Consider the following 8,858-nt stretch of genomic DNA (forward strand, 5'->3'; position numbering starts at 1 on the left):
TTATGTGGTTCCGATAAATAACCTGCATCTGCATAACCAACAAGGTCTTGCTAGCAAATTAACAGAAAATGTTATATCAGGTCTGGTGCCATTAGCAAGATACATAAGTGCATCAATAGTACTGAATATGGTACTTCGGGACCAAAAAGTTCCCCATTCTCTTTTGGAGGTCAGAATGGATCTTTATTCACTTCAAGTGATCGAACAATCACTTGAGTACTTAAGGGATGTGTTTGTCCATATAAAATTATTTTAAAATTTTCTCAACGTAGGTAGATTGGTGGATGAAGACCTCGTCTTCTAAATATTCAATTTGCAGACCAAGACAAAGTTTTGTCTTTCCAAAATCTTTCATCTCAATTTTTTTTTTAGATATTCAATTGTATTTTGGACCTCATTAGGGGTTCCAATGAGATTTATGTCATCAACATAAATTGTGAGTATAACAAACTCTTATTCTGTTTTCTTAATAAAAATACAAGGACAAATAATATCATTTATATAACCTTCATTTATCAACTGATCACTAAGACGATTATACCACATACGCCCTGATTGTTTTAGACCATACAATGATCTTTGTAATCTGATTAAGAACATCTTCCGAGATTTAGAATTACATGCTTCAGGTAATTTTAATCCTTTTAGAATTTTCATATAAATTTCATTATCAAGTGAACCATAAAGATAAGTTGTAACCACATCCATTAGATTCATTTCAAAATTTTCATGTACAACTAAATTGATGAGATATCAAAAAGTTATTGCATCCATAACAGGTGAATATGTTTCTTCATAGTCGACACCGAGTCTTTGAAAGAATTCTTGGGCAACAAGGCGTGCCTTGTATCTTACAATTTCACTTATCTCATTTTGTTTTTGAACAAATATCCATTTATAGACAACTAGTTTTATATCATCAGGGGTTTGGACTATAGGTCCAAAAACCTCACGTTTAGCAAGTGTGTCTAATTATGATTGAATTGCCTCTTGCCACATTGGCCAATCACATCTTCGTCGATATTCTTTGATAGATTTAGTATCAAGATCCTCACTATCTTGCATAAGATTAATTGCAACATTATATGCAAAAATATTATTCACAATAATTTTTGATCCATCTAAATTTATCCTATCACCAGTAGAACTCATTGAAAGTTATTTATTCACTTGATTCTCAGATTTACTAATTTCTTCAAGAATATCAGGATTAATCAGATATTAAACTTCTTCAAGAAATTCTTGTATATTGTCATCTTTATCATTTCTCGCGCTTCTTTTTCTTGAATTTTTATCCTTTGAAACCAATGGTCTACCACGCTTTAGGCATATTTGGGATTCAGATGCTATGACACTAGTAGATGGTCCTTTTGGAATGTCAATTCGAATAGGCACATTTACTGTAGGAATATATGACTTAGTTATCCATTTCAAATCAATAAATGCATCTGGCATTTGATTTGTTATTTTCTATAAGTGGATGATCTTCTGGAACTCCTGCTCATATATAGGGGCACGTGGATCAAAATGAGATAGTGATGAAACTTTCCACTCAATTTCACTTTTGGGTTCTTTTTTCTCTCTCCCTAATTGTGGAAAATGCATTTCCTCAAAGCAACAATCTGCAAATCGAGTAGTGAATAAATCTCCGATCAACAGTTCAAGGCAGCGAATTATGAAGGGTGAGTCAAACCCAACGTATATTCCTAACCTTCATTGAGGACCCATCTTAGTTCATTGTGGTGATGCTACAGGCACATAAATTACACAATCAAATATTCATAGATAATCTATATTTGGCTCGTGATCAAATACTAATTGTGACAGAGAGTATTTATTATAATTAGTCGGTCTGAGATTTTTATAAAGTGTTATGTCGTAGGCTCTTCAAGAGAACATTACCTCATCATTATGATCATTTTAATCATTTTATCCTCCTCATTTTCAAGGATTAGTTTATTTACCTATCTCAAGGATTAGTTTATTTAGAACCGATTGGTCTATCATGCTTCATGCACATCATAGACTCTGTCCTTCAAGGACATTCAATAGGAGCATTTTCAACTCATTATGATCATTTTAATAATTTTATCCTCCTCCTTTTTCAAGGATTAGTTTATTTGCCTTTTTCGTGGATTAGTTTATTTAGAATCGATTGGTCTATCATGCTTCATGCACGTCATAGACTCTGTCCTTTAGGGACATTCAATATGAGCATTTTCAACTCTTGGTTGCTTCTCATCTCCCTCTTATGTTAGACAAACTAACATATATCCCAATCTATTTTGGAGAATTCATCTTTGTGCATGATGGTACATTTATTAATCATATACCGCACATCAAACTTATTAGATGGAGTATATTTGGCCATTGACCATAAATCAATTGAGAGAAAAATTGATCATAATTTATTGGTCTGATGCATACAATTACTTTTATATGCAATATATTATATTTCAGACCATGAAACTTTATTCTCTTAAGCAATGATTGACTATTTATCTGATGCATTTAATGTCACATCATCTTGAATATTTATAAATCTTATCAAGATGAATTGTCTTGATTACACATTCTGAAAGTTGTGCTCTTAACTCAATTATTTTGCACAAACGATTCTGTGAATGTCAAACTGCAGGTTTGACAACAAACACACATATGATTATCTTATAGATGCATCTATTTATCATATCACATAACAGGTGAACAGGCCCATATTCACCTATTATACTTTTCAGAATTTAGGGATTTAGTCCCAACATTAATTGATCCAATCAACTTCTCATGAGAACAAACAACAATTCTTGAAGAATCTTTTATTTCTTTAATATATGTCTATTACTTAGTATGCACATCTTTGGAATGGCCAAATAGTTCATGCCAACTTATGAACTTATTTGTACTAGTAAACTTCAAGTTTACCATGACATGTACCTTTTATTTTAGTAAATTTCTAATTTACAATTACATGAATAAATTTCACATTTATTTCTTCACAATAACTCTACCTCTTTTGGAGGTAAGTCGTGATCCCATCACGATAAAGTACACATTCATATTGAGAAGCTTTATTGAATATTGTCACATTCACATTAGGGAATGAATTTGTATTCGTCACATTTATCAAAAATTTTCATTCTTCATGAATGGAACAATCACCTTAGCATATCAAATTATGATAGCTTAGTACCTCATTCCACAATTATGTGCATTATTCAATCACTTGTCTTTTTTAGACATATTATGCACTGATATCATATTCATACCAAGAAATTGTCACAACCTAAACTACTGGACCGTGTGGGCACCTACTCTAACACCTAGATAGGAGAACCCTAAAAAAAATCATGCTGAAGTTTAACAATTACCAATAAGGCCAATAGAGTTATGAAATCACTTTATATAAACTTAAAAAAAATTCTGAAGGTTTATAACAAAGACCAATCTAACACCCCTAAGGATACTAGTCTAAACAGGTACAAGAGCTTCTAAGAGTAGTAATAAAATAAAGAAAAAATGAACCAGATTCCACTATAAAGAAAGGAAAATAGAAGTTGTTGGCGAATCGACTTCGTCTTCACCTAAGAGACATAACTGACCCTGCAACCAGACTATGCCAAGTGGCATAGCAAGAGTAGTATCAGTACAAACAATACACACTGATAGGAATCATCGCTCAATCTGATACTCACCATATAATATATGAACAGAAAAATAAGAGACATCATAATAATTAAACTTTATACTTAATCCATCCCAACCCAATAAATACACTCCTTACCCTTATCCTTGAGGTATTCACCACTCTGCACTTCAGAGTTACACTACCCTCTCTAGTTACAACTTAAGCCCTGTGGTTTATAGGCCCACCTCACTATTGTTCATTCATCTAACAGTCTCTGCCTAACAACCTTAACCACTCAATAAGTTTCCCCCAACCATCACTGGCCTTAGTCCAACTGTCTTATAACCTAAGGCATAGCCCTCCCACAACCACACTTTCTAACTTCACCCATTTTTAGGTATCCACTACAACTACCACAGTTAATCATAAAAATTTCAATAGCAAAACTCCTTGTCAACGAGAACCTCCACTTCCAAGCCTATAAATATAGAATACGTGTATAACACATATGTCACATCAAGGCCTAATATAGCCCATCCTCTTACCCACCAATAAGTTTGTTCAGGCTCACAATTCTTTATAACTAACACACCTCAATTCTTAATCCATGATGCACTTGCCACTAACCTTATATTACATGAAATTACAGATATCATCAGGTCCTCTCAAGAAACCATCCACACATACACATACTTGGCACTCTGAAGGGACCCAATCCAATCATATTTGTGTCAGAATATGACACCTGATCTAAGAATATATTAGAACGTGACACCCAATCTAAATATGTGTCAAAAACTTGATACCCAATCTATATATGTGTCAGAATGTGACACACAATCTAGTTAAGCAAACCAATCATAAATACCAACGATAGATCACATTATATCAACAGAACAGGTTCATGACAGGGCAAGCTAGTAAGTAATCATTTATATAAAAACTAACTAGTTTTCCTTATTGGTACACATTCAGGCATATCATAAATAACACAATTACACCCTTAAGACCATTCCGCGAACCAAACCAAGACCCACACTACCAAACCTTAGGGTTTATTTTCAAAAATCTACTTGTTTATCTATCTCTGTACACAATACTAAGTCCTTTATAAGATAACTGTCTGTAGGCAATAATATCACCATATTTACACTTCCCCAATCCTTACAGCACCTTTGTTTTTCCCAGGTCACATTCAAATTAGACCCTAACCCAACCGAATTTCTGCATGTGACCCATGACCCACAACTTAATTATATAATTTCTCATTAAAATTCCTCATATACTGCACAATAGATATAGATTTACTACTTATAAAAGAGAAGCCTAGCCTACCTGGGCATCAAGCAATCATGGAGAGATAATACTGCTAAAATCATTGGTTCCAGATGTCCTACGGGCAAGGCAGGATTAAATTCATCTTGTTGAAGCCTTCCAACTGCTGAGATTCCCTCCCCTATTCTTCTTAAGTCAAGAATTATCTTTTTCCAGGATTTTGCAGAAACCCTCGCTTCTAACTTACACTTAGGAGAAATGGGAGAAATAAGAAACTTGTGACTTAAGTTCTGACCCATGACCTCCTGCTCTAGCATCCATATTCCCACTTTGGCGGCGCCGCTCAGGCTGGGCCATCCAGCCATGGTGGGATGGTGGGACCCAATTGAGTAAAATTATTTTTGATTTCCTTTAATCTTAAATAACGTCGAGTCATGTCATTATAATATATACCAATCTACTACTCGTTTATCCCCGAATGACATTTGAGGAAAGACACAAGCCAGTTTAGAACTCACTTGACAAACCGAACATTGTCCACAATCTAGGGAAAACTTCGTGTACTCCAAATTAAAATGTGAATATAATTACCATGAATACACGTCCGACAAGGATTAATTAACAAAAATTTGACCCATATTTCAAAACCTCACTATCTCGCCTTATTTTCTCTAGTGGGATTATTTCTGCTAGAGGAGCGCTGCTGGAGAGGGAATCATGTCGCTCTGGCGGGGTGACACAAATAGTATAGACTGGGGAGAAGAATGGTTTCTCCCTATTCTTTACACTCCCTCACTCAAATTCTCCCAAAACTCTCTCAAACTCTCCACTCTGATTGTCTACTCTACGATAAGAATCTTGCCTTTAACTTTAAATTACTGCTAACTTTATATTCTAATGCTTATCATGCTAAGAATCCGTAGAATCAAAGGCCCATAGGGTAGTTTCAACTCTTTTAGAAATATATTGCTTTTATTGTTAGATTTACGTAGCATGAACTTTTCCCTTACGTCCACAATGTCTCCCTGATGTCTTGGACATAAGGTTAATAACGAATTTTACCCAAATCATACTAGAATGTAGGGGTGGGAATTGAAAGGTTTTTCTTGGCCCAAACCTTAATTATGCTAGCTAGTTGGAGTTTTTGAACAAATTTCCTTCGTAAATAGTATTGCTAGGACACTTAGAAGTACTGATTTGTAAAAAAATTGAAGAAATATGTGATTGGGGTAAGGAGTCGCCATGAACGCGTCTGGTGTTCTTCCCGAATGAAGCCCACTTTGGCGGCCTTCATCCCACTCTGGCGGGGATGCAATGGTGGGATCCTGCCTCTTTGGTAGGATTTTACCAAGCAGTGGCCTCGCTTCTGAGGCCCTTTCCCACTTAATATATGCTTTTACACTTATACAATTGAATACTAACCAAAAATTTTGCTAAACTTGCAGATACACTACTATGGCTCACAACGACGATGTTAACCTCGCTTTCGTGCGATTTCCCGATGTCGCTTCTCGAAAAAGGCACCACAACCTTAGAAAAAACAAGTTCCTACCCAAGAAGGGATCCTACATGCTAGGAGTGGCATAAAAAATACCTGTTTTCTATGCCTAACTGGAGGAGTTTGGGTGGGGGCCATTGATCAAAACTCCTCCCTCCACACTCACTGGCTGGGTGAGGAAGTTCTGTGCCATACTCTCTACTGTTCGCGGGGACGACCTTGACCCCTCTATTTGCATCAGGGGAGTGGACATTCCATTGAGTCCCTTTTACATTAATGTTGTGCTCAAAGTACCTGAAGCCTCAAATGCTGACTATGAGGCAAAGCTAAGGAGATGAACGTAGAGTGGTTATGGGACACTCTAGTGGCCCTAGAGAATTAGAGCTAGGTCTACTGGCCCAGCACAGAGGATATTTCTAGCACTAACTAGTCTAATGATGCTAAGAGGTGGTTATACCTAGTGGCCAGAAGGATCTGGCCTTCCAGCAATCGTACTGATGTGACCTTCCCGAGGGTTCTAGTGGTGGCATGTACTATTCATGGGATAGGACTAAATATGAGGGCCCAGATTGTGTTAGAGTTGAATATGTTCTTCCTTGGCAACAAGAAGGCATTCTTCCTGCCTGACCTAATCACTATCATGTGCAAGACAACTAGGGTGCCACTGCTGGACTCCGATGAGGTACTTTCCATGGGTCCCCCTTTCCATCCATTACTTACCAGGAGATCCTTTTCTCAGGGACAGAAGAAGCGGAGGACAGACGGGGCTGAGAGCATTCGAACAGCAGCAGCAGAGGACGAGGAGGAGGATACTGCCCCTCCTACTCAGTCATAGCCCCCAATTGACCCTTTCCTGTAGGAGGACCTAGCTGCGGTTCAGAGGCGACTAGGAGGCCTCTTTGCCCAGACCCCTACCCCAGTGCCACCAGCTACAGCCATGGTGTGGAGATGCTTTATTGTCAGCTGTGGTGGGAGAGGAGGAAGAGCATAGAGAGAGATTGCCTTATGATGAAGATGTGGAAGACTATTAAGGTCATCTTCTCTTGCGTCTCTCCAGAGGGAGCTTCCCACCCAGGAACCCCGAAGACTTCCGCGAGTTCAATTTCCTGAATGAGGCCTAGGAAGGAGAGTACCCTCTGGAGTGGCTGGACTCTGATGACGACACTCCCCCCCTTCCTGTTAGACTTTGTTATTTGATTAGGTTGCCTCATTTGGGCAAGAAACAAACAATTTATTGCTTTTCTTTACTATTTCTTCTATTTTTGTAAGTACTGGATGCTTTTAATTTCTTTGCATTGTCGTACATATTAATCCATCATTTTTATGGCTATACAACATCTGCTTTGTACCATATTCATCTTAGATTTATCCATTTATGCTTAATAGATCATTGCCAAAGTAAGGGAAAATAGGGAACCTCTTTTTGAGGTTTCTGTCTCGCGAGGTCCTGCTCTGGTGGAATAATTCCCTTTCTGGCGGGATATTTCTGCTGGTACGGGAATCGTTGAGACAGTAGCCTCAGTAATTTCCCATAGTTTACTTTACTGCCCCATATTCCCCTTAGGACTTCCAGAGTTAAACTTAACCCATTTGACTCCTTTTTTGTAGAAAAAATAACATGGACTATCCAGAGTCGAACCCAGCACTACACTTAGAAGATTATCATTCCTCATCAGACCAAAGACATTAAGATAAATAAGGCATCATTCAGAATAATTTGCAACGTTGAGATCTTTTTAACTCAAATCACAGTTCAACCCTATCATAACAGATAGACACAATTTAACAACATACTATTTTAGCCCAATTACGAATTATATTAAGGAAATATTTATAACCACTCTTATGCTAATGTATAACAACTCTTTTTCTCACCTGATTTCCAACCACATTTCGACCGCCCCAAAACCAGATTTTCTCCACAGCCTACATTTATTAAATTCCCTTACCAATTAACACCAATGGTAAGTCCATGCACCATATACAAGTCGCATTCCCTCACATGAGTATATTATTTAACACGTTAGAGCCCATCCCTTAATAGTCTCTGATCTTACACATCTTCAAGGCACATAATTCAATTATGACTCTTTTCTGAGACCAAGCTCACAAAATTACTATCAAACATATACCACATAATTTTAGCACGCAGGCAAAGGTGTTTCACACTTTAAGTCAGGAGTCACTATACACATAATCAAATATTCAGCTACATAACTCAAGAAAGTTTAAAATCTATCAAGTAAGTCTGCTTCTTGGATGACCACTAGTTGATCATTTATGCATTCTTACCGCCTCTAAGGCAAGATACCAATTGGAACCTTCTTGGTTCCAATTTCTTCACTTGGGTTCCTTCAGCCGTGACAACGGCATCTAGTTTACTTTCTTGAGATACCAATTGGAATTCAGAGATACCAATTAGACTCAACCCATACACAAGCGAAAAACTGCACGAATAAG

Source organism: Solanum dulcamara, chromosome 2 (assembly GCF_947179165.1).
Source record: "Solanum dulcamara chromosome 2, daSolDulc1.2, whole genome shotgun sequence".
NCBI classification, from domain to species: domain Eukaryota; kingdom Viridiplantae; phylum Streptophyta; class Magnoliopsida; order Solanales; family Solanaceae; genus Solanum; species Solanum dulcamara.